Raw genomic sequence first — 25623 nt, 5'->3', positions numbered from 1 at the left:
GTGATTTATAGGGGAAATACAGGTAATGTCGGCTTAAGTGTCCCTAATTTGGGCCCATACATAAATTCAGCAATCGACTAAATTTTCAATAGCAACCAAAAATATCGATTAGTACCGTCCCAATGACGCTTTCATCTAGATACAATTGATAAATGGCAGGTTTTTAGCAATGGGCCCAATCTTAAATCCATAAGCCAACATTAGAGACATTTCCTCTACTTGTTTATGAAAGTCTAGTCAATTTTCTATAATTTACTTTTCTACTAAATTTGGGTGTGTCTTATGATTTTCTAGTTGTATTGTTTTATGAATCATCGAAAATAAGGCTTTTTAATTTTTAATTATAGTCTAGAATATTTATTTTTGTAGAAAACATGCATTTTTTCGTTGTTGGCAGCCCTGGCACCAGACAGATGCAGGCAGTTTTATTTTCTTGTGGGGCAGCGTTGTCAGCACTGAATCATCGGAGAAAAGAAGAAATTAGTTTTTTGAGCTCTTCATTAAAATATCTAAAATCTGACATAGGATAGTTTCGAAATTAGCGAAATTACTAAAATGGCGGTATTCTAAAAAAAAAGTTCGACTTTTCGTTCAAAAAACCGCGTAAAAATAGGTCAGTTGGAATATCCGTAAAATCCTACGTTAGATTTTAGATAATTCCAAGGGGTAAGTCACTCAGCACATTGTGCAGAAACTAGATTCGGCACAGCTTGGGCACATCCTTCGGCACACCTTTGGCATACCTTCGACATACCTTCGGCACACCATCGGCACAATCTCGTAGGCATGGGATTGTTGTAAATAAAATGGGAGCACTGCTGGGCAACTGTCATTGAAGTTGTTCACAACATTACTTGCTTTATATGTATTACGTGACTGTATATTCAGGACCATCGTCTAATTGAATATACCAGAGGAACTCAGACCAGCAGTTCACCTATAGATCTTCTTCTTCGCATTTCAAGCTTATTGCATATCGCATATTAGTTTATTGCGTGTTCTCAACTTAGTGTTCTAGATGCACTTCCACAGTTATACAGTTATTAATTGAGATCTTTCAATGCCTGTAACATTTTTGCATTGGTATAATTGTGTGGCAAGTCCAATCATACTTCTATGCCCAGGGAAGTCGAGAAATTTTCCAACCCGAAAAATTCCTAGACCGGACCGGGAATTGAACCCAGCCACCTCCAGCATGGTCTTGCTTTGTAGCTGCGCCTTTACCGACTGAGCTAAGGGAGGCCCCTATAGATCTAAATACTAAATGTAGGTTCTAGAGTGGGCTCAAGAGAAAGAGGTAGTTCATCAGACCACATTAGTACCCTTAATTCACTAAAATTTCGCATAAACGCCACTTCCCGCGTCATCCTCAATCCGATTTATCCTTGCGATTTCAAACCAAAACATTCAAGATGTCAGAAATATCGGGTTTCTGGGATGGGTATTTAACAAACAATCGCAGCTTGCTCTAGGACCGGCACAATCGCCACAACTGCGGCACACTGACAATAAAGATGACCCAAGATTGGCGTGCGGAGAGACCTACCCCTTGGATAATTCATTTTTACTTCGCGGACAGAAGAATCAGCATAATTGATGGAATTTTCCGAGATCCCGGGTTCGAGAAAAACGCGTTACAAGTACGTTTAACACAAGACTAACAGCGACTTACATTAATTCTGCTCTTCCATACACAACATTCCAGGAGGTAGGGTAAACGCTCCTATAGTTGCGGTACGTTAGAAGCGTTAGGTTCCTATAGTTGTGTATGGAGACTCCGTACACAACTATAGGAACCTAACGCTTCTAACGTACCGCAACTATAGGAGCGTTTCCCCTATAAGGATTCCGAAAATGCAAAAAAATAAATAATCATTTTTTTAAACCCACCCCTTGAGCCATTTTCGTTGGATTTTTAAGGTAAAGATTTGTTTCAGTGCAGATAAGAAAAATATGTTATTAGAAAAACTTGTTTCCTATAAATGTGCTCATCTTGCAGTTTATGGACTCGTACATAATCGGAATGTCTTTCTAGTAAAAACGAAGTTGCATAATTTTCCAAAATGGGGTTTAAAGAAAAATCTATTCTTATTTCTATAATGTTTTTTTTTTTTCAGTGTAGGAATTATATTTTTATTTTTGGATACTTTTTCTTTATATGTACTATTTTATACAATTCACTGTTCGACGAAATTTATGTAGGAAATAAATTTTTAAGCGATTTTTTAATTAAAAAAAAATCAAATTACATACGTCATTTGTAAATGGTAGTCCAGACTATTTTTTCAAGGAAAACAAGAATGCAATTTAGCTTAAGTAGGTGAAGTCTGGACATTCTCAAAGTTTCATTGGAATGTAAGAGTAAGCTTGAAAAATGGGCGTGTAAGAGCAGTTCCACGCCAAAAAGCTCTACTTTCTCCAATTTTCCTGAAACATTGCATAATTGTTTTTCATGGGCAATGATTCACATTTTTACTAAAATTCGGCCATTTTGGATGTTGAAAAATTTGCAAAATGGTGCATTTGAAAATCTTCTAAAATTGGTAGCACAGAAAAGGCACATCTCACAAGTGCGTTGAATGTATGGGGTAGCGGGACAAAAACAAAAAGATGAAGTTATCGTAATTTTACCCCATTGGTGTAATGGAAAAAGTTACTCTAGAGGTTCAGAGCTACAATTTGCATGAATGGCACATGTGCAGTAAGTGAAGTAAGTAAATGTCTGATATGCCAATTTTCATTTTATTAATTCGAAATAATTATTGTGTTATCCAATAAAAAATGTTTGATATGAAATTAATTGCCTCTTCCATTTTCTATGTAATTGCAAAAGTGTCTCATATCCCGGTTAACCAAAAATTATTGGAAAAGGTTGTCATTTCGAATTTTTGCGATAATTTTTATCAATAACCATACAAAATTTTGTTTTTATTTTACAAAATAACACAAGAAAACCATAAAAAATCACTTTGTATCAATCTTAGGGAAAATCTTCAATACAGAATTCTTTTATTTTCTACTTCGATTGCTTTCTTCCGATTCCAGCCTTGTCTACTAACGATGTTTCTTCAATGTTTAAACTTACGTTCTCCATAAACTCCATTTACTCTTCTTCTGTTTCGGCCTGTTTTATGTAATATGAAACAGCTGCGTCATCTTCGCGATGTTAGATGAAAATGTTTTTCGACTAAGAGAAACAAAAGGGTCCGAATAATAGAAATGATCTCATCAAGTCTTCGTTGGTATTGATTCTGGATGTTTTCCTTGTGTGGTTTAGTCGATTTTTCCTGATAATTGTATGGGTAGCTTCTAAAGTTTCTTCCGAAAGTTCGCCAATGGGTAACTCGAACATGGAATTGGCGCTGTATCAACATTTTATGTACCGTCAAAAGCATGACTTCAACCAAACATTTCCAAAAATATAATTTTAATAAAATACTTCTTTACTCGATAACAATTAAACCCACTTGGAGTTCAATTTTGAGCAATACACGACGCAAAATTTGTGCAAATTCTTCAAAACGTGCTCAGGTGTGTCATCCGATAAGCATGACGCCAAACAGCGGAAAACACTGGCGTTTTTTTTTGTTTTCCTTACATGTGACCCATTTTTCAAAAATCTTCTGATTTAAAAGCAATTGGCGTTGTTCTACAAAAGGTTAAAAATCTGGTAGAGTTGCGAAAAGTTGCAGCTTATTCACACATGGTCTTGTAAAGGACACTTTTACCAACAATTCTATGAAAAGTTTGGGTGGAACTCGATTGAACTTTTTTTGAATCTTTAATCAAAGTTTGAATAGTGTTTTTAAGAAGATCAAATTCTACACAAGCTATTCGTTCCTGTTTATCCGAACTGAGACCAAAATTAATCCAATTGGTAATTGTAACACACTCTACTGACCGTGACTGTTATTGTCCATTTTACTGGAATTGATTTTACGCAGTAGAAAACTTTTCCGAGTATATTGAAAAACAGTGAAATTTCTAGACGATATTCGAGTTAATTTTCCTCTCTGAACACTGACGGTTCACATGGCTGTAATAGTAACTAACCAATACTTGTTTACATTGCAGGGGCATCCATAAATACTTCTCAGTAGTTAGTTTACCCAAATAAAACAAAGTGAAAATCGATTTTTGTCTATAAGCTAACTCACTGTGATCGAAATGACATCTGACGTCTGATCAAAATGACATAGAGAAAAAAAAAATGTTTTTCGGGAAAAAATATTTAAAAAAGATTTAAGTTTATATCTTGAAAAGCTAATATCTCAAAATGTTCTTGTTCAATCTTTAAAAAAATTGAAGTAAAGCTCAGAAAAAATACACTTTTGGAATGTTTAAAATTATGGACTCTTAAAAATTAATAAAAATCGCAGAACATGACCTTATTAAATATTTGATCTTTTTGAACTTTTTGTTAAAACGTTTTTTGATAAAATTTATAAAGACGTTTCCAATATAGAAATAACATTAAAAAGCATACTAGCAAAAATATCACATTTTTCACCAAAAGTTCTTGTTCAACGATTGTTGTCAATTTTCAAGTGTCTATGGTTTTATATATTACAAAAAATTTCCTTTTTTTATGATTTTTTTTAATAAAAATCGAAGATGTGCTTTTTGAGATATTGAAGTTTTTAACACTCTTTGGATTTTTTTTCTTAAAATTAATAAAAGAAAGATACCATGTATATTTTTTGCCAGTAAGACCGTATTTTTATCTACAAACTTTGTCTCAGATGTCATTTCGATACGAAGTAATGTTTTCGTGCTACAATCTATTAAAAAAAATACAAAAACGCCATTCTGAAAAAAAAATTAAATATATGTAAAAACCATACCTATAGCACACAATTTATGCAATTCGGAGAAGGTCTAGTTTTCTCGATTCGTCATTTGGCGTGGAACTGCTCTAAAGTTTCATACAGATCAAAGAAGGTCGATGCAAACATTCAATTTTTGTTCCGCAATTTCAGAATCGTATCAAAATGGTCGAATTCCACCACACATTTGAGTGATTGCCCATAGCGAACTGTTCTGCAAAATTCCATCACAATTGAAGAGCTTAAAATCTGATCGTTTCCTCATTTGGCATGGAACTGCTCAAAATTTCACCATGCGTTCATCCCGGTTTCTCCCGTTTGTTGGTAAACTATACCCACATTTGAGCTTCCTGCTCACACGTTGTACTGTGTGGTTGGTTTTGTTGGCAACTGCACCATCCTTCTTTGACTATACATTGCCAATCACTCTCTCGGACGAATCCTCTCCGCGCGTAGCAGCACGTGTTACAAATAATTAACATTCTTTCACCCTTTCTTGTTTCTTCGGTCGCTGGTCCGTTTCACTCCTGGCTGCGGCGCACGCTGCGTCAAAGACCAGCAAAGAGGGCAATACATTAAGATTAATGAGTCGCGAATTGACGCGCGGGTAGCGAGCGGTTCGCATTGTGCGCTTTTCCGTGACAGTATCGTTTGTTCCCATGCCAGAACTCTACAGCTGTAGTCGTCGTCGACTAGAGTGACCTTTCTGTTTTTCGTAGTTAGTCGTTGGGGTTGGGCGGAGGGGGGGGGGAGGGTTGAATGTGACAGAATAGGACCCCACGCTCTCATTGTTTTCCTCCGTCGTCGGCCAGTCGAAAACAAGCTGAATGAATGTGCGGATGACAGTTTTTGAGAAAGTCCCATTTGTATTCGTGCATCGTGGAGCCAATGGTGCACCTGGGACAGATTTAGCTCGCTCGCGCTCGTTCGAGCGCGGGTGCTGAGCGGGAAAAAGGGGGTATTTTTAAACAAAGATGCATAGGTTGGCATATGTAAATGAGGAATTACTGGAAAGCTTGGAAGCTGGCGATCTCGAAGATTTATTTCATTCATAGCATGTCTTGAGGATCAATATTTCAAGAATTTCTTTGACATCAACGTAAATTATCTAAAAGGTAGAAACTAGGAATTAATCAAGTTTATTGAAAATATTAAGTTAAAATGATTGCGTCGCTTGACGAATAAGAGTATTGTGATTTAGGTGTTCCATTATCATTCAAATGCTTCTTTTGTAGAAGTAGACCGTCCATCAATTCCACCAGCAGACAGATTTCCCATCAAATTACCATTTATACTACCTCCAGTCAGTTACCGGTCTAAATTCATTGCTTTGCATATATCCACTGTCTAGTAGTATAAGACAGCAGTTCACTTGTCCTATTAGGTCTATCGAACACACAAACAGCCTACAACCTGCTAGACTCGAAGTCTGCATCAAGCATGGGATTGGCTGTGCCATCATAAATTACGGCCCCCACTTCCCTCGTAGCTTGCCATCCCAAGCTCCACAAAACCCCGGCAATTACGTCGTGTGTGTGTGTATGTTAATCGGACATTTAAAATATGATCTATGCCTCAAATGCAGATCTCCCCCCAGCTCGGATCTCAGCCCGGAGATACAGCCCTCGCTGCCATCATCCGTCAATTCCATCGCCGGCTAATTGAAATTTAACTGCCATTTATAGGTTAGGTGGTGGGTTGTCCGAGAGTACGATGCATGCCAATGTGTGTGTGTCGCTATGCGAGTGGCGTATTTTCGGTTCGATCTACCCAACCGATTATGATAGATAATGCTTTGCTTGATTTACGAGCTCGTAAATCGCACACTGTTGCACTACTACTACAACTAACTGTCGGCAGCTTTTCCGGCACTTCCGTTAGAATTGAGAGAAGATTTAGTGCACATCATTAGAGCAGCGATCCCATCATGTAAAGCCCAAAAACTGATGACCTTCAAATCCGTGGCAAGCAAAAATTCCACCCATCATCAAATGGGCCATTTGCGATTGCGAGTGAAAGATTTCCCCGTCACCGTCGTCCGTAGCAAGGCAAGAACCTACGTCGGTCGATGGATGGTGGTGGCGCTCCTTGGCATTCAGCGACACCGGACACGAAGTGTTAGAAGAATTTCGTGTCAAATTAATCTTGGTGTTTCACGCTCGGTATCCGAATTCCGACGGATGGTCGACGGGCCAAGCGATCATGATGATGATGATGATGAAAGACGTCATAAATTTGTTCTAAATTTGCGAACCACCGAACGAACAAAGGGACTGCTGCATGTCTCGAGGTCGTCTACTTACCGCGAGCGATGATTTGCGAAACGACGAAAAGAGAGAAAGCCCTCCTCCCACTACGTCGGCGTCCCCCACGAACGGGTTCTTTGTTCTCGTCGTCTCCCTCTCTGGTGTGATGAGTGGAAACAACTGAGCTGAGCTACCTCCATATGCAAAATTAATGCGAGATCAGGTTGTGGCGGTTCGCGTTTAGGGAGTAGCTCGCACAGCTGTTGGCGTAAAAAATTATAGATACATTCTTTGCATACCTTTTTGTAGAGTAGCGTCGATGTCGGTTATTATCGGCATCGGTGGACCGTGTTCTTCCTGTCCAGTTTGGGTTATAAGTGGAATGTGGATCACGCAACTGTGATCTAACATCTGATATAGCTCATGACACGAGTGCGTTGGCGATATGGGTTGAGGGCACCATAATCCGGTGGCAAATTGATCGTTAGGAAATACCTATCTAACTAAATTTCTGCTAAAATAGCTGCCGACGAATGTTGTGAAACCCCTATAATGTATACTTTTGATTTGGGGAAAATTCATCAACGGGTTGCATTTGACATTAATTTAGCTCTCCACTGCCCAATCTAAAAAAAAAAGGCATTTAAAGATTGAACATCCACCCCAAAAATCTCTCAGTATGCTCTATAAAATCGGTGATTTTTTTTTATTTAATCATATTTAATGGTGGTGACCCTTTTTAACCATATGGTCATTCAGGCCAGGAGATCTGTGAATATGGCCTTTAAAACCTCTAGACTGAAAACCTTCCCTGGCATTTTAAGTTGATTGATAATACTCTCGAAGTAGACTGTAGTAGGTCTATTAAGATGACCCATGATAGCTAAAATCGATGGATAAGGCGTCTAGGCTGAAAGTATAAGGCCTGTGGAGCTATGCCAGGCTTCCTATGGACTTACTAAAGTTTTAAGTAGATTCATAAAGCCTTTGCAGCTGATCCAAACGACCTCCAGAAGTAACCCTCTGAGGATAATCCACACGGTCCAGGGATTCAACTCGTAAGATGTTCGTAATTAACTCTCTACAGCCCATTTTTGTTGTTGATTCTACGTGCTTGCTTTGGTGGAAGGCAGTATGAAAAAATGATGAAAATTATTTTGATTTACATCAATTGGGTTGTTTAGGCACAGACAAACAGACATAACACTCGCAAGTAGTTCATCGTACATGAATTTAACGGACAATTTAAAAGTATCGTAGTTGGTAGTACAGCCACCTGTGGCGCGCATAGTCATCCCTTGCGTTTGACGTTTATACACTACCGCCATCTGTTCAGCGCAGTGCCCACCACAGTGCACTCAACAGATGGCGGCAGGGATGGAAAATCATTTACATTCATTTCGTGCATTCATTTACATTCATTTGCCTCTAACTTTTTTCATCAACAGAATACCGTTAAATGATGTATGAAACTTTTGTAGCTTTTGATATTAACTACAACTTTTGTAAATAACTAAAATCTGAATTTCTTATGCATGATGAAATAGACCTGGCAGAACATGTTATTGTTTTTCAGGGAATGCAATTTACATTCACTGAAAAACAATGGTGGGTTCTTATCGCTCTGATTCATCATGCATAAGAGATACAGATTTGAGTTGTTTACAAAAAATGTAGCTAATATAAAAGCCTACAAAAACTTCAAATATTACTTTACGGAATTCTGTTGATGAAAAAAGTTAGAGGTAAATGAATGTAAATTAATGCACGAAATGAATGTAAATGATTTTCCATCCCTGAATGGCGGTAATGTTTTAGCGACGATGTTTTACAGTGAGAAATATTCAATGTGTTATGTCTGTTTGTCTGTGGTTTAGGTGTATTTAGATAAATATTTATATAATTGGCAATGCACCCGTGTACTGAATGGGAATTGTGGGTTCGAATCCCACCGGTGCCCTTAGATTTTTTCGCAAATTTTCTCACACGCACGTCTCTTGCCGATGATATGTGCTAACCTCTCAGTATCTTCTAACTGTCGCATATAACAAATAAAAATTGACTTTCAGTCGCTAACCTAAATAGATAAATACATATTCGTTATCTGCATTAAAAATGGAACCGAAATCCAAAATTTCATCAATTTTGCTACACTGGAACTATTTTAAATAAGTACGATTACATTAGCAAAAATCACCATCTTAGCACCCCTTGGAGCGACTTTGTACTGGAGCGAGCTGTCAACGAATAGATTTAGTGTCAACGATCAAAAATTTAAATCTTGATTTAAAAATCGAGATGAATGTCTACGAGATTGATGAAAATATCGTTGTGCTCAGAAAACGAAGCTCTATCTGATGATATATAAAAATTGGTATATTTTTCGAAGTTAAACAACCCAATTTAAGGTTGTCTAGAGTAATTTTTGTAAATAAACATTTTTTTTTCAATTTTGTCACGAACGATTATACCAATTTCAACCAAACTTGGCCAGCTGAAACTACAGGGGTTACTCAAAATAACTAGGATAGGCAAATTTTTGGTCAACTTTGGAGTGTTGTAACTTCGTCAAATATGATCCGACTTGAAATCTTCCAAAAGCATTTGACTGGAAAACTAATAAAATAATCCTGGTCACCGGATACCGGAAATATTCCGGGTTTCCGGAGGGCTTGTCTAACTTGCTAAATTTTTGGTGAAATTTTATATATGATGCTGGTTAAATATATATATTTTTATTAAATACAACGAAAGAAGAACCATTTCTAAAGCGAATCATATGCCAAGAACTAAAATCGGCCTATAATCAACCGAGATATGGCCATTTCCATGGAATCGGTTCTGCTGAAGGGTTCTGAATGCGGGCAGATCATTTAATCACTCAAAACATGCCGTGCGACAGCTCTTTCTTCATGGTTTCTCGTCAATACTCGAATGACTTTCGATAAACTTTAAATGCATCATTGACCACATTGGCCACTCTCGCCCCACAGTATGCCCCCGGGGGACAATTGCATTTTTACACTAAAGCATGCCGTGCGACAGCTCATTCTTCATGGTTTTTCAAGAATAGGCTTTCCATAAACTTCAAATGGATCATTGACCACATTGGCCGCTCTTGGAATCACGGGATACCCCCGATGGATCCTATAGCAGGGGTCAATTGCGTTTGCGAGGTGAAAAGCCATACTTAAAGAAATATTTGAGAAAAAAACTGCTAGGACAACTTTCTTTAAATTTGAATAAATCAATTTTAAAAATTTCCTAAAAAAAACTTGAAAATTACCTGTAACTCAAAAATGTTTAAACATAACAACATACTGTCTTCAACAAAATTGTAGGTTTTGACTAGATCTTTAAGTCTTCTTTGCACAACTTTTTTGTAGAATGTAAAGTAAAAGAGATAGAATTAATTATGGTTTTATTTTATATGTATCAGAATTCTCTATAAATTCGTTTTAGAATTCCTTGTAATGTCTCTTCAGCAGTCTTTCTAATTCTAAATCTAATCACAATCAAAATTTTCAAAAATTTATGAATAGGGTAGAGAACTACTTCGGTCTATAATCGCCCATTTTGGGCCTATCGAGCAGCTAACTTCAAATAAGTCCATGATTTCGCAGTAAACAAGTCAATTATGCGTTTGGTACGATACTTTAGTTAATAAGCTACCGAACGAAGTCAATGAGAACGAGTGATATGAAGGTTTGCACCCATTATTCCCAAAAACAAAAGAAGCGCTCCGACCGAATCATGTTGTATCTTCATCCGATAGGCCGAAGTGACTTCATTTGCGTTTCAATGCGCTAGGCCGAGTTTGGCGTCAAGAAGCAGTGTTAGACTTTAGACACTATCTCAACGATTGGTTTCTCTTTATCAAATCTTACGGTACGTACGGAAAGGTAAATAAATTTTAAAGCCATCAGTAATAATAACATTCCGTTTGGTGCTAAACTGCGCTAAATTAAGAAAAAACTAAATGTGTGTTGTTCTTAATAGGCCGGAAATGGGGTAGTTAACCCTATTTACGATGCAAGTTATTCCGTATTCCAATTCCAGAGTTCACTATCTCATTTTTCACATTTCAATCTATTGAACCATTCAGTCATATAACTTTCGGTCGGTGGTATTCGAAAAATTTTGATTCTGTAATTGAGGATGATTGATTATACTTTATAATTATTATTTTTTTATTTTTTTCGATGAGACCCGTGGAATCCTATTTTCCAAATAATTTATTTTAAAACAAACCTTTTCCTAAGCCCAGAATTCAGGTTGAGATCTGTTAAATTTCGTTCTCCACATCTTTTACCAAAACAAAAGTGTAGAATACATTTTCCGAGGTTTTGAACAAAAGGCTCCTAATGTGTTCATTCCAGACAGGTGTAATTTGATATAATATTTTACGTATTAGAATAGTTTTCTATACAGTTATTTAAATTTCGGGCAATATAGATCAATAACTGCAGCGCAACGATTTTTAATTTGGAAATAAGTATCACAGGCATTGTTCATTCACTACATGCTTTAAATTACCCGTGAAGATTTGAAGGAACATTATACGAGATTTATTTCAGATTATCTGAATTATGTAGAAGAATTGGTAGGGAAATTTCAGTTTTCGTGTCTTCTTTTATTTGTCAAAAGTGGTAAGGGTGTCCTAAGCTTCTGGATTAATTTTTAACACATTCAAAGAAGATGAACTAAGGAATACCAAATGCTCAATAATGAATCACCTCTATTCCCGTTTTCGTACGAACCGGATTCGTTCGAAACGAAAGCAATTTCCCATTCCCGTTTTCGTTCGAAGCAATTCTAACTTTCGAACATCGTTCGTTCGAACGATGTTGGGCTATTCCCATTTTCGTACGAATGCGTTTTTTTTTTTGTCTGCTTTCCAAACGTCACTCTAAACTCGCGAATCGTGAGACAGGCAGAGGATAAAAACTTTGAAATATTTTGTAACCCCAAATAAAAAAGTTATGGTTGATTGATTGATTTATCTTTATTAAGGAGGCTTTCAGCCTGAGGCAGGTTGACCTCCAACGTGTTCGGGGTATCATGCAAACTATTTTTGGAATAGTTCAATCATTTGGGTTATCGTTCGTGTGTGGTATTTTTTTATAAGGGATGGCCTTAGTGTACAAAAAAAATCTACAACCAAATTGTTGATGTTTGATTGTAATAATTTTACTTAAAATTACGTGAAGTTAAAGATCTCATATGGAAATTGATTGAAAAATCATGCAATAAAAATATAATTTAGATTAAAAAAAGGATCGAAACAACTAGAAAATTTTGGACAAAGGCATTTCTGTAACAGCTTACATAACAAATATTTATGTATTTAATTATGACTCCAAAACATTGCCATAGCCATATACAGTCAAGATTCCTATAGTGCGGATTCGTTCTTGCCGGATTCCTATAGTACTGATGCCAGTGGATTCCTATAGTACGGTCGATCCGGCATTAACGAATACACGTAGCATATGGGATTAGAGCTAATTGGGACCAAACACTGATTGTACGGCAATTTGAAGAGATAACATCCTGATGTTTCTTGAGAAGTTGTTAAGCAGAAAGTTGGCTACCTTTTGGGACGATTCAGTTTCCGGTAGGACACAAGTCTGATCCTGTGGAAGATCCGGAATATCCGTAAAAGTGGCCAATTCATGAAAATGATCCTAGAGCTCCACGGCTTTTTCGAAACCACTCATAAATGTCTTATCAGAATGAATTCGGAGTTGTGACTGGAATATTGGCCCTGGGGACCACGGGATGGTTCACCGGAAGATCCGGAACATCCGTAAAAGTGTTCAATTCATGAAACTGATCCTAGAGCTCCACGGATTTTTTGAAACCACTAATAGACGTCTTATCACAATAAATTCGGAGTTGTGTTCGGAAAATGTACTCTGGGGATGGAATGGTTCATCAAAAGATCCGGAACATCCTGAAAAGTGGTTAATTCATGAAACTGATCCTAGAGCTCCGTGTTTTTGTTTAAACCTTTCATAAACGTCTTATTACAATTAATTCGGAGTTTTGGCTAGAATTTGGACTCTGGGGACTACAGGATGGTCCACCGAAAGATCTGGAACATCCGCAAAAGTTGTCAATTCATGAGACTGATCCATGAGTTTGCGAAACCACTCATAAACGTTTTATCAGAATGAATTTGGAGTTGTGACCGGAATATGAACGCTTAGACGGAAAATAATGGACCTTTGGGACCACGAGATGGTACACCAGGAAGATCCTGAACATCCATAAAAGCCGTTTTTATGAAGACAAAAATATTAGCACCGAAACCATCACTTTTAGGTATATGGTGTCTTGGGGAAAGCTTATTCGTATTTTTAAGCCGATTTGAAATTAGGGTGGTCCTTAAAATTGGTAAATTGAAAATTCAACCTTTTTTATTACTTGAGATAGACTAATGCAGTTTTTTTTTAAGTTGTAGAACAATCAATTTGAACCAACTTTGCTCACGGCATCAAATTTTTATCTCTTATGGTTCATGACTTATGGTTATTTTAAACAAGTAGGTTGGAGTGGCCTCTAGAAAATCTTTCTTTAAATATTTTTATTGGTGATCAACGTATAAACAATATTTAAAGAAACCCGATTTTCTAGTGGCCACCCTAACCTCTCGTAAAAACATTATTCTAAATACTTTTAGAACTTTTTATGACGCATATTTTTGCAGAAGTCACTAATTTGCATCTCCTTTATTTTAAAGTTATGGCTAGTTTTTGATAAAAAAAAAAGATTTTTTTTTTTAATTAAATTAAATACTTTAAACAAAAAACGCTCTCACAGTTTTTCCACAAATACTGAAAAAAACACGATCTTTTAAATGAAATCGAAAGTTAGAAAATCGGTTTGCTCCATTTAGAGACATTGTCATTTTAATAGAACCATTTTTTCGAAGAAAATCTCCATTAATTTTAAAAAATTTAAAAAAATGGCAGCCTGGTTGCTTCAGCAGAAATATGCGTCATCATAAGTTCTAAATGTAACCAAAACAAGGTTTTTACGAGAAATGAACTAATAAAAAGATATTCGAAGAAATCTGTTTTTTATGGGCCATTCTAACCTGCTTGTTTAAAAAATCATAACTCATGAACCTTAAGAGATAAAAATTTGGTGTCTTGAGCAAAATTGCTTCGAATTGATTGCTCTACAAGTTTTAGAAAATTTCATTAGTCTATCTCAAATAATTAAAAAAAAAGTATGTATATTCAAAGCTTCAATTTTGTGGACCACCCTAATTTCACTAACATAAAAAGATCGGCCAAACAATATGAAGAAACTTTCCCGAAGACACTACATATCTAAAGCTGACGGTTTGGGCGCAAACATTTTTGCCTTCCTAAATACGGCTTTGGGACCATTTGGTCCTCCGAAAGATCCGAAACATCCGTAAAAAAGCTCAATCGATGGAACTGATCCAAGAACTCCGTTTTTTTTTTCGTAAACTCTCATAGACGTCTTATAATTATAAATTCTGAGTTATGATTGGAAAACAGACCCTGGAGACCATGAACGCTCCTCTGGAAAATAATAGACAACTCATCAGAATGAACTCGGAGTTGTGACTGGAAAATGGACCCCAGGGTCCATTGGATGGTCCTTCGGAATATCCGGAACATCCATTAAAGTGGATAGGTCAAGAAAACTGATTTAAGCACTCTATGGTTTTTTAGAACTGCGCATAGACACATTTTTTTTATTTATTATCATGGATGATTTCTAGGTGGTATTTAAGTAATTAATAACTTCTAGACACTTTTAACGGAATTTTTGATGATCTTCCGGATCTTTTAATGGACCATCCCGTGGTCCCCAGTATAAACTGTCTGGTCAATACTCCGATTTTATTGTGATAAGATGTCTATGAGTGCTTTCTAAAAAAACGTGGAGCTCAAGGATCAATTTCATGAATTGAGCACTTTTAGGGATGTTCCGGATCTTCCGGTGGACCATTCTGTATCCTCCGTATTCTTATTTCTGAACACAACTCCGAATACATTCCGACAAGACGTTTATGAGTGGTTCCGAAAAATCCGTAGAGTTCTAGGATCAGTTTCATGAATTGACCAATTTTCTGATGTTCCCAGGGGAAGTCACTCTGCCACCTTGTGTCCGTGCTTACTGTGTTTCATGTTTGTTTTTGAGTGTCGGAAGGTGTTTCTGGGTGTTTCATCGTGATGACCGAGCAGTCAAAACTTCAACCGAAAATATATACTTTCTGGCAACCATATCCTCAACCATAACATAAAACGCTGTCCAGACTGGAGAGTTATAACATGTTATAGCGCTATCTTGATGGTGGTTTCTGTGTTGCAATTATTTGACAACCGTTATAACATGTTATAACTCTCCAGTCTGTACAGCGTTTAACGCTGAAAATGACAGGCTTCTGCAACTCCTTTGCTGTTATTTGTTTAATGAAAAAGCAAAACCGACGGGAAGGTTAAGGTTATTTGGAGCCAATACGACCGCAGCTCAGTGCACCGGCTTTCAGAGTAAGACAGGCCCTGCCGCTGCAGGAGGAAGACGAATAGGCACGTACCACCCGGGAACAAGGACCAAGCAATGGGTACAATTTGCAATTAATTTGTGGGGCCGTAATTGGGTTGCTGCTAGTGAGAACCTATGATACACAATGAGACACTGCTCCGTTGCGTTTGTCTTGATTTTCATGCGAAACATTTACCTTTTTAGCATCTGTTCCTCCTGATGCTGCTGTTTTCGTGGATCCCAACCGGTTTCGGATTTCCTTTTCTTTGGATTTCAATCCAGATCCAGAATGTTTTTCTTTCCCGGCAGGATGGTACGGCGGTTTTTTGCTCGTTTTTTTCTCAACAACAAAATAACAATCGAATGTAAACAGTATTTGCAGTGGTTCCAGAATTGATTAAAAATTTGCTTATCATGTGACGTAATGGTGTTTGTGGGTGTTTTAAGTGTGTTGAAGTGTGTTTTTGTGAGTGTTAACACAATGTGGCAGAGTGACTTACCCCTTGGATCCTAGGATCAGTTTCATGAATTGACCACTTTTACGGATATTCCGGATCATCCACAGGATCAGACTTGTATCCTACCGGAAACTGAATCGTCCCAAAAGGTGGCCAACTTTCTGCTTAACAACTTCTCAGAAGACATCAGGAAGTTATCTTTTCAAATCAGTGAGATTTTCAAATTTTCAACCAAAAAATTTCAACAATGTTATTGTTTTGTTGACATCGTTTGACAGTCCACTTGACCGAATAATGTCAATTTCGTGCGCGGTCTATGCTTCGAATTGTTAAGAAATGTCAAAGTGCATCTGGTACCACTAACACTGTTTATTTTCGAAAAAGCTTGCGTTCGAACGGGTTCGTACGAAAACCAGAATGCCGTTTTCGAACTCGTTCGAATCGAGTCGTTCGTACGAACGAACGATTCGTACGAAAACGGGAATAGAGGTGAATATCTAAAATTTGTAGGAACGATTTTCTTAAATTGGTAGCTCTTTTCAGAAGCTCTGGTAGAATTTCAGAAATCCTAGATTAATTCCCAGAATATATTTCGGATTATACTTTTTAGGTCATTCGTGATTTGTTCGGGGATGGGATTTGAACTCGTAACCTTCATCGTGATAGGTATGGATTTCAACCCCTATGCCAGGCTCGTCGTCTTACCAGAATACTTTAGTTGTTTGAACTTAGTTGACTGATGAAGTCATTACTAAGTAATAAGCATTCTAATTAGCCGTTAAATTCATAAACGATGAACAGTATGATGAGTGTTAAATCTTTTTGTCTGAGGATGGGGATATTCGATGTTTCACCGGAGATACCCGTCCTCGATCGATCGGAGTAAATTTCCTAGGAATGTGTTTCTAATCTTGCACAGGGGTTTCTTAGGCAAGTATGTCTTGTGAATGTATTTTACGATGACTTAAAAAACAAGTGCTTCATGAACCTTTTGTAAGAACATCGTAGAGATTCCTAATCCAGTCTGGATAAGCTATGAAAGTACTCAAGGAATACTTAGTTGAGCAATGATTGATCATCGATTCGGAATTATTATTTTTTAGCACGGACATTTTTGAATTTTGTTCAAGATTTGAAAGTGGCATAGGCATACTGAGGAAAACCGATCTCCTAAGATATTCATGCGGATAATTAAAACGAATTATCTGGTTACCTTTTCCTGCGAAACTTGTTCTCATCTTGCTCAAAGATTTCTGAATCAAGTACAATCTCGCAGGCGTTAAACTTCGTTACCAGATTATGTTTTACGGTGTCTTTAATAACAAGTGCTTTTTGTGGCAATAATCTTTAACATAATCGCTTGGTGTCCCCGGAGATGTCCTCATTCCGGAATTTCGTTCTTTTTTCCTATCGGCTTTTCGCTGTATCGTGTCGCTTCCAACAATCTTCCACTCACTGGTCGGAAAATGGTCGAATTCTTGCCATTCCGTCACTCATCATCATGGGTCCCCCAGTCTCCCGTGCGGTTATTTTCGTTTTCACATTTTTGTTTTTGCTATTTCGCTTCCCTCATCCGGTGACGGCCCAACCGCCCCATAAGTGAAATTTGCTGTACATTACTGCGACAGCTCTTAAAAGCATATAAACAGCCATTAATCGGTTTTTGTTGCTGGGAACGGGTCGTTCCATCGATCGACCGTAGTGCAAAGAAAAAAATCCCTGCAATTTCCCACGAGCCAAATCCGGACACCCCCATTTTCGTTGATGATGCGATGCCTTCTGACAGGAACGGAACTCCACCGTTTCTACGCAACATCCTCATTCGGTCGGTGATGACGGTGCGCCCGATGCGATGCGATGATGCGGCACTGGAAAATTGTTACTTCCGCTCGGCACCGTACGCGCACGAGATAACGAACGTTGTCCCCCGGAGATGGCTGCAAGTGTGAACGAACCTACCATTTTGCGGAAATCCCCTGAGGGCGGCATCGGTTGGACGGTGATGTTGTTGGATGCGGAATACCGACCAAGTGGCAGCGAAAGGTCATCGTGATGATGGTAGACGAGGATTATCCTCTAGAAGGCATTTTCAAGTCACATCCGGTGGTTGGTGCTTTATGTGGGGGTGGAACGTCGATTATGCGGTGGAAAAAAAATCCGACGTTCTGTATCTAGTTTCGTTCGGTTCGTTTCACAGGTGGGCACTGTAGGTTAAGTACTTTTTTGGTACCTAACTTAAACGAATTCTAACTAAGTATATTTTTCTTCTGGCATACATATGAAGCATTTGCTTTTAATGATATCATATAAGATATTCTCTTAGGACTGCGGAAATTAAAATTTTATTGTTATTTTAGCATTTTTAGTTACGGAAAACGGAGTATGTATTTACGTATCTACCGCAACAGGAAATATGGAAGCAATGACAGGATTTCTCTGATCCATCTTAGAAATTGATTCGAAAATCAAATCTTATTCCATATTGAAATTGATTTTCAATTCTGCTTCCATCTTATGCAGTTACTCAATTTTCGGAATCTGACGCACCGTATGCCCATATCTCTGTTGCTATCAATTTCGTAAAACCCTTAGAAAAACAATCCCCTTTGTCCGAAGCTAAGCTTCGGCAGTAAAAACAGGATCTCACTCTTCCCAAGCACCAGGAATCTTGTCGGAATCAGATTTTGCATTCCAATATGGATGAGTACATGCACCACTCACAGGGCTCAGAGAAAATCCCTTTTTACCCGACTTTAGCATTTATCAAAAGCATGTGTATGTGCGCACTGTTCCGAGCAGAATTTTCCCAGGGATATGCCTCCGTTCGTCTCTGCTGCTACTGAGCTGTATCAACAGAGCAGCAAGCGTAAAAGGAAAAACAGGATTTTAATTTCAAATTACTGCACATGTGTAGCCGTGTGTGTCAGTCAGTGCGTTCTTCGACTGCAATCCTTTATCCTTTCGAGTAATCCACATTCCCGTTTACGTATGTATGTATGTAGGAGGTATTTTCACAACAGAGAAAAGTTTTTCCCAGATAAACAATCATCAATCTTTCGGACTTTCGGATTCGTTTGTTATTTTTCCGCTTCGAACAACTGTAGCAGTAGTAGTTTTTCGGGCTCAGAACCGGACCGAAAACGAAGTTTTCTCACAGCTGGAGTTTTTTTTTCCGGTACGCTTTCTGAGGTCGGGAGAAATCTGATGGAAAATAAATACATCTCAATTAGTGACAGGAATAAATTGAGATTAAGGGGCATCTTCTGGAGGAATAGGACGGAAGAATAAGTTTAGTTTGTGTTTTGGAATTTAGTCACGGCCATTTCACCGGAAGCTTTTCGACCAATAACAATTGATTTGTTTTTCAAGAATTTCATGCAATGCGAAGAGAGAAATCTCGTACGATATGATTGCGGAATAAATCAATAACTTGGATATTCCAAATTAATAAAAATTAATTATGTTTCCAAATGGGTCGTTTTACCGAAAATGTTGAACATTTTTCTTAAAAGACTTTCAGACAATCTTAATCAAATTTGAGCCAATCGTTAGTCATAGCTTCCAATGGGGTAACAATACAGAAACCTCAACGTGCCAAAACGACAAAAGTCACAACTTTCCATGAAGGGCCATTTCGCCGAAAATGTTGAAAGACTTCCGTAGACGACTTTCCAACAATCTTAATCCAACTTATACCGCATCGCAAGTTACAATTTTCAATCTAGCAAATCTATTGAAAGCAGCCAACGGCATACAATCAACCCCAGGCAGCAGTTTTCCGTTCCATTGAATTCCGGTAACTGTGTTTCCTGCGTTTCCATGCGATGGAGGCAAGCTGGTGTGGAGAAAATGTTCCATTCGACTTGAATTGCTCTCTCTCTCTCTCTCTGTGTGTATGTGTGAACCGCATTAGAAAGCAAACCCTTCCGGGATTACATTTTCCATCGAATCCGAACTGCATTTGCCGTTTGTGGGTCTTGTTACATTTGACCTAATTTCCTCTCGCTCCTGCGCTGCATTCCCGAGTTGTGTGTCGTGTAAGATATGCTGAAAATCGACAAACATGCAAGCTTCCCCATTACACAACAAGCGAACCATGTAAATCGAATCGAGGAGCGGTTAAAATCCCTAGAATCATGTCCTTTTGCCTGCTCCGGAGTATTCCTCCACGCTAGTTTCCGTTCAAAGGGGAAAGAAATTCCACTTGTTAGCAGAAGAGTACCCGGCGTTCAGGAAAAGTATCCGGGCATCAAGTGGGCAATCCTAAGCTCTAAAGGAGAAACTTTTGATTATCTCCTCCTCGGGCTATTTCGGTCCAGAAGAAGGACTTAATGATTAGCTGCTGGTTCTCCGAGCCAGTCAAACGGCGACGAAAACGACGGCCGGAGGTTTGTAATCAACAGCTTTTCTCTTTTAACTACTTTCTCCCGGTGGGGAGTTCTTATGCCGATCAACAGCAACGCAACGGGTGGGAGCGTATATTGAAAGGAGGACCGAGGAAGTTTGCCACTGGAAAGTACTTCTGCCAATATGACACTCTTTCTTGGCCGGATAGTTGAGACTTGAGTAATCCCATTGGTTGGCTCAGTGGTGGCTAGATGCGTCCTTTCTTGGAACTTTTCTGAACGTGTTGGATCCATTTTTCGGGAAAGAAGTTTTCTCGACGACTAGGACAGAGTTTGCTTTCGGTCCAGGGAACCTCGTTTGATGGACCCGGTGAAAAAAAATCCGTCGAGGTGTACCCTGTGCGGGATTGGTAGTGAGTCACTTTTTAGTTTTGAAAAGGCCTATAGAAAAATATCAAGCTTATCTTCAGCAAATTTTTACTCGAAAACTGTTTGCCCGATCGGTTTGGTGACTTGGGCAATATTGCAGATAATGGATGAGACGATTGGAAAAAATATGCACTATAGTGAAAGTACACCAAATTTTCAATAAAAAAGCATTCAAGTAAATTTTTTCTAAGTCGCACCGTTTTCGAGAAGTAGCGGTTTGAAAGTAGATATTTTTAAAATGTTGGTAGTTTTTGGCCATTTTTAAATGTATTTCGCGGTTCTCCAGTTCCGAAAAAAATATTATTTATCAAAACAGTAATTGGACCAAGTTTTGGGTATTTTTTCCAAAAACTTGAGTTATTTTTTAAATCAGAACTTTTTTCTCCATCATTTCTCCATCTTGACTAATCTACTGCAATACATGGCATTTTTTATCCCCTAAAACATATAAAAAAAAAAAATACAAAAATATTTTTTTGGGAAAAAATTGTTTTTAATACCTTATTTGAAATTTAAAAACAAATTGGGTATTTTTTTAGAGTGCATTTTTTTATTAAATAGTCTCATCCTGCAATATTTTCCAAGGCACCAAACCGATCGGACAAACAGTTTTCGAGTAAAAAAATTCTGAAGATAAGCTTAATATTTTTCTATATGCCCTTTTCAAAAATAAGGCTGGATTCAAAATGGCATTGTCGGTCACACGGAACGTTTCCACAAATTTTCAACCAAATAAAAAAATACACCGATTTGCGCACTCGTAGGGAATTGCTCTAAACTCACTTTTTTTGTAATCAGTCACTATTTTCGTGAATTTATTTAAAGTTAGATTATTCTCCTTGGTTCTATAGAGGTTTTTGACGTTTAATCGTCTTTCTCTATCTACTCATTTGTCTGCATTTTCCAGATTTTCCAGAATTTTAACGGATAATTTATATTTTCATAATCATGACTATCAGTTTTAAAGAAACAGCTTTACAATAAACTTCATTGAATGTTGAAGTTTAAAACTTACTGAATTTTAGTAAGCCTAAGATCGTATTCCATGTACAAGTTCAAGATATTGAAAATTGCAGCAAACTGCCTTAAGAACTTCAAAGCGGTTCTATAAACTTCTGGAAAAATGCAGGAACTTTAAAGAAGTTCCTAGAATTTTAGAGAACTTCTGAAATATACAGAATTTGATTAAAAGTCATGAATCAGAGAAGCTAAAACTAGAGATCTTTAGGGAAATTCAGAGATCCTAAGGGCAGTTCCCGTTACTTTAATTCAGACTTCTGGAGCAGTGAGTTTAGAAAAATTCAGGAAGTTTCATGATATGCTGAAGAAAAACTACAAGGGACAACCCTATGGGGTTGTACGCAATGGTGACACGTAGGACTACGTGGTCTAATATAATAAATTCTCGATTACTTTTTCGAAGGGACGTATCAGCTTTTGTAAACAACGCATTTCATCGTCGATTTGGCGTACCTGGTAGCTCGCCCACGCATGCTAACACTTCCATCAGATAGAGGAAATTTTCCCCTATCTGCTAGTGGTGTTAGTAACCGAGTGGAGCTACCAGTTACGCCAAATCGATGATCAAATGCATTGTTTACAAAAGCTGATAAGTCCCTTTTAAAAAGTTATCGAGAAATGTTATTTGTTAACTGCAGCAGGAGCTTGTGTTTTGCGTAGGAATAGGAATTTGAGCGGGGTTCTCTCTGTTTATACTCTTTAGTATGACGCGCCTGACATACACAGTTCGAAAAGTAGTGTAAATTTCTGTTCAATATGATGCACACAAATGGAGCGTCATATATCATATAAGTTTACATTATATATCATGTAAAGTTCTAGCACAATTCATGCAATGCAGCAAATATTGTATACAAATACCCATCTTTGTAAACAACATTGTTTACAAGTTGCTCGGTTGTGTGAAATTAAATTTAAGTTTACGTGAATGAATGTTTACATCACAATTAAAATTCAGAATTTTTATCTGTGTAGATGGCCCACAGCGACTCACGAAGAGCTACTGATTCCGATCAATAGCGGTGCGGCTTCTTCCTCCTTCTGTGGATGCTCATGTGGGCTGCAGTTCGCTGCTTGCAGGCAACCTTTCGTTGTGTACTAGAGAACACCATCACTCACCACGCGGTGATTGAATAAACACCGTTTGGTGAGACCGGATGGAATTCAACTTTGAAGTCTGTGTTAGGGAAATCGCTTTTCGCAGGCAATCGGTGATAATTTTAATTATCATAGCAAAAGTTGCACATTCGTGCAATTTTCAATAGTGACATTTTGAAAAATGATTAAGTCTTAATTTTAGCAAATGCATAGAAATATTTCTGATCGATTGGTGATAAAGTTATTGAAATTGGTTCAGAGGTAGCTGAGTTATTAACGTTCAAAATCTATCATAATTTCGTTACTTGTTCCATTTTCGGTTTTCACAAAGTGTACCCCCATATAGAAATCACAGACGTAGTCCTACGTTGAAAACAAATCGAGAACCCTTAAGATGTTCCAAGTTTTTCAGGGAAGTACAGAAACCTTCAGAGAATTTATGAAAACTTCCAAAATATGTCAGAAGTCCAGAGAATTTTAGGGAAGTTTAAACGAGTTCCATTTATTTCAGAGTAGGACCGAGGCTTTCAATATAATTGAGAGCTTCAGGGAAACTCCGAGAACATCAAGTCAGATCAGAGAATCAAAGAGCAGCTCAAGTACTTTCAAGAAAATTGCAGAAACCTTAAAGAAGTTTCGATAAGCTCAGGGAATTTTCGGAAACTTCAAAAAAGCTCCGAGAGAATGTCTGGAACTCAGTAAAAATTATATGAACATCTGGAAAATTTAAAAATATTTTAAGAGTGATATATCATGGAAATTTCAAGAGCTTATTAGATAAGGCTCAATCGAATTCACTTTAAAGAGCCAAGCATTTTTGTTCATTATACAAAACATCGGTACAGCACAACAAACGCTTTATCTTCCGCAATCCAATAAGCCTCCTCCATCAGAACGGGATCCGCTTCCAGTGGTCTCATTGTATGGCAGTTACGCCAACGAGGGTCAGAGAGCTTCCATTGCAGAAATGGACGCAAAACCGTGGTAATCACTCACACACTCATCACGAAACGGTTGCTTGCCAAAGTCGACGACGCATCGAACTGCTGATGAAGAACAATGAGGAAGATCACGAAATCGTTGCTGCCGAGTAAACAGGCGATCGCCCTTGACACTCATCGAGAGTGGCCTGCTTCTGTTGACAGCCGAGTGAACACTCGAGTTTAGCTAAGTTGATTAGAGAACATCAACGAAGTTACATTAATTAAAATAAATTGCGAGATCTTTTAGCAAGCACCAATATTTTCAACAAACTCCATGGGACATTTAGATAGTTCCATGATATTCAGCGAAGTTCCGAGTATTTTCTGGGCGATCAGATAACTTCAGAACAATCCCATTAACTTAAGGACATTCACAGTGGCTTAAAAGGAGTTTTATGATCCGAAAACTTCAGAAGTGCCAAGGAATTATGAATATACATATGTATGTCAGAAAATTTGCCGGAACATTAGGCAAATTCAGAGAACTGCAGGAAAGCATAGAAAACTTCAGGAATGTCCAGATAAGTTCAAGGAAAATTAGTGATTTAAGGCAAAGTTCCGTGAGCGCTTATAAAGTTTATGAAACTTAAGGAATTGTGGAAGCGGCGCCGGTATTGTAGTGGGCCTGAGTTCAATCCCAGTCGGCACTGCCGGGATTTTCTGAGGCATAAAATCTCTGATCACGCTTTCCTTCGGGAAGTAAAGCCGTTGATCCCTGGTCCATGAGTTGATGGGTCGATAAGTAGGGTCCAGGTATGGGAACTGCCTCCCTGGTGTCGGTAGCATTAATACTGTACGGAAAACAAGATCGACGGTAAACAAATCATTAGAAATTGTGGAGGAATCAAGGTAAATCTATTAATTTCAGTAAAATTGCGGGTTCTTATAAAAAATACTTAAAAATTCAGGTCAACCTTAAAGGAAATTCAGAAGTCTTTTGGGCAGTTTTGATAACGTCAGTGAAGTCTAGACAATTGATGAAGTTATCAATTAGTGTCGCTTGCAGGATCTTAAAGAAGTACCAGAAGTGCAGAGATCTCCAGAAACATTCCGAGAACTTTATAAAAAGAACTTAAGGGAAGATCCGAGAACTTCTGGAACTTTAGTAAAATGAGGGAGCAGTTCAAAGAAATTTAGTTAGCTCCAGAAATAGGGGGAATTTCGGGAGGAGTTCAGTTCTATTAGTTTCAGAAAGTTAGCGGAAAATTTAAAGAAGTTCAGGACTTCAGAGATGTTAGGAAAATTATTGAGGTCTTCACATAAGTTTAGAAGTTCACGGAAGCTTAAACATATTTAGAATAGTCCATTTAAATTCAGGGCAGTACAACAAGCTTCATGAGAACTGCAAAAACTTAAGAGAGGTTTTGATAACTTCTGGGTAAAGCAGAGAACCTCAGAGCAGTTCCGTTAACGTTCGAAAAATTGCATACATTTTAAGAAGTCCTTAGCATTTCGATGGAACTATCTTCCGAATTAAATTTTCCTTGAAGTTCTCCTCAGTAAGAAACCCTTTGGAAAGATTATCTGAATCAGTCTATCAACCAAATCTTCTGTTCTCGGGAACTGTAAGAACTAATTTTCGGGATCCTTTTGACAATCATGGAAAATCGTAACCGGCGAGGTTCCCTGCGATTTATTTTTTTAGTGGTCTAAAACAACATCTTCAATTCTCTACACTCATACGAGGA

General features: G+C 37.9%; 1 protein-coding gene across 14 annotated transcripts in view; it reads left to right on the top strand.

Moving 5' to 3' along the window:
- Positions 1–25623, top strand: part of LOC135708360 (RNA binding protein fox-1 homolog 1-like) — a 953484-nt gene that overhangs the window by 522678 nt on the left and 405183 nt on the right. The window lies entirely within an intron of this gene.

Source organism: Ochlerotatus camptorhynchus, unplaced genomic scaffold (genome assembly GCF_037179485.1).
Source record: "Ochlerotatus camptorhynchus isolate MF236.1 unplaced genomic scaffold, CSIRO-AGI_Acam_v1.1 ptg000330l, whole genome shotgun sequence".
Taxonomy (NCBI): Eukaryota; Metazoa; Arthropoda; class Insecta; order Diptera; family Culicidae; genus Ochlerotatus; species Ochlerotatus camptorhynchus.
The sequence above is the reverse complement of the archived record's forward strand: the minus strand, read 5'-3'. Positions and strand labels throughout refer to the sequence as shown.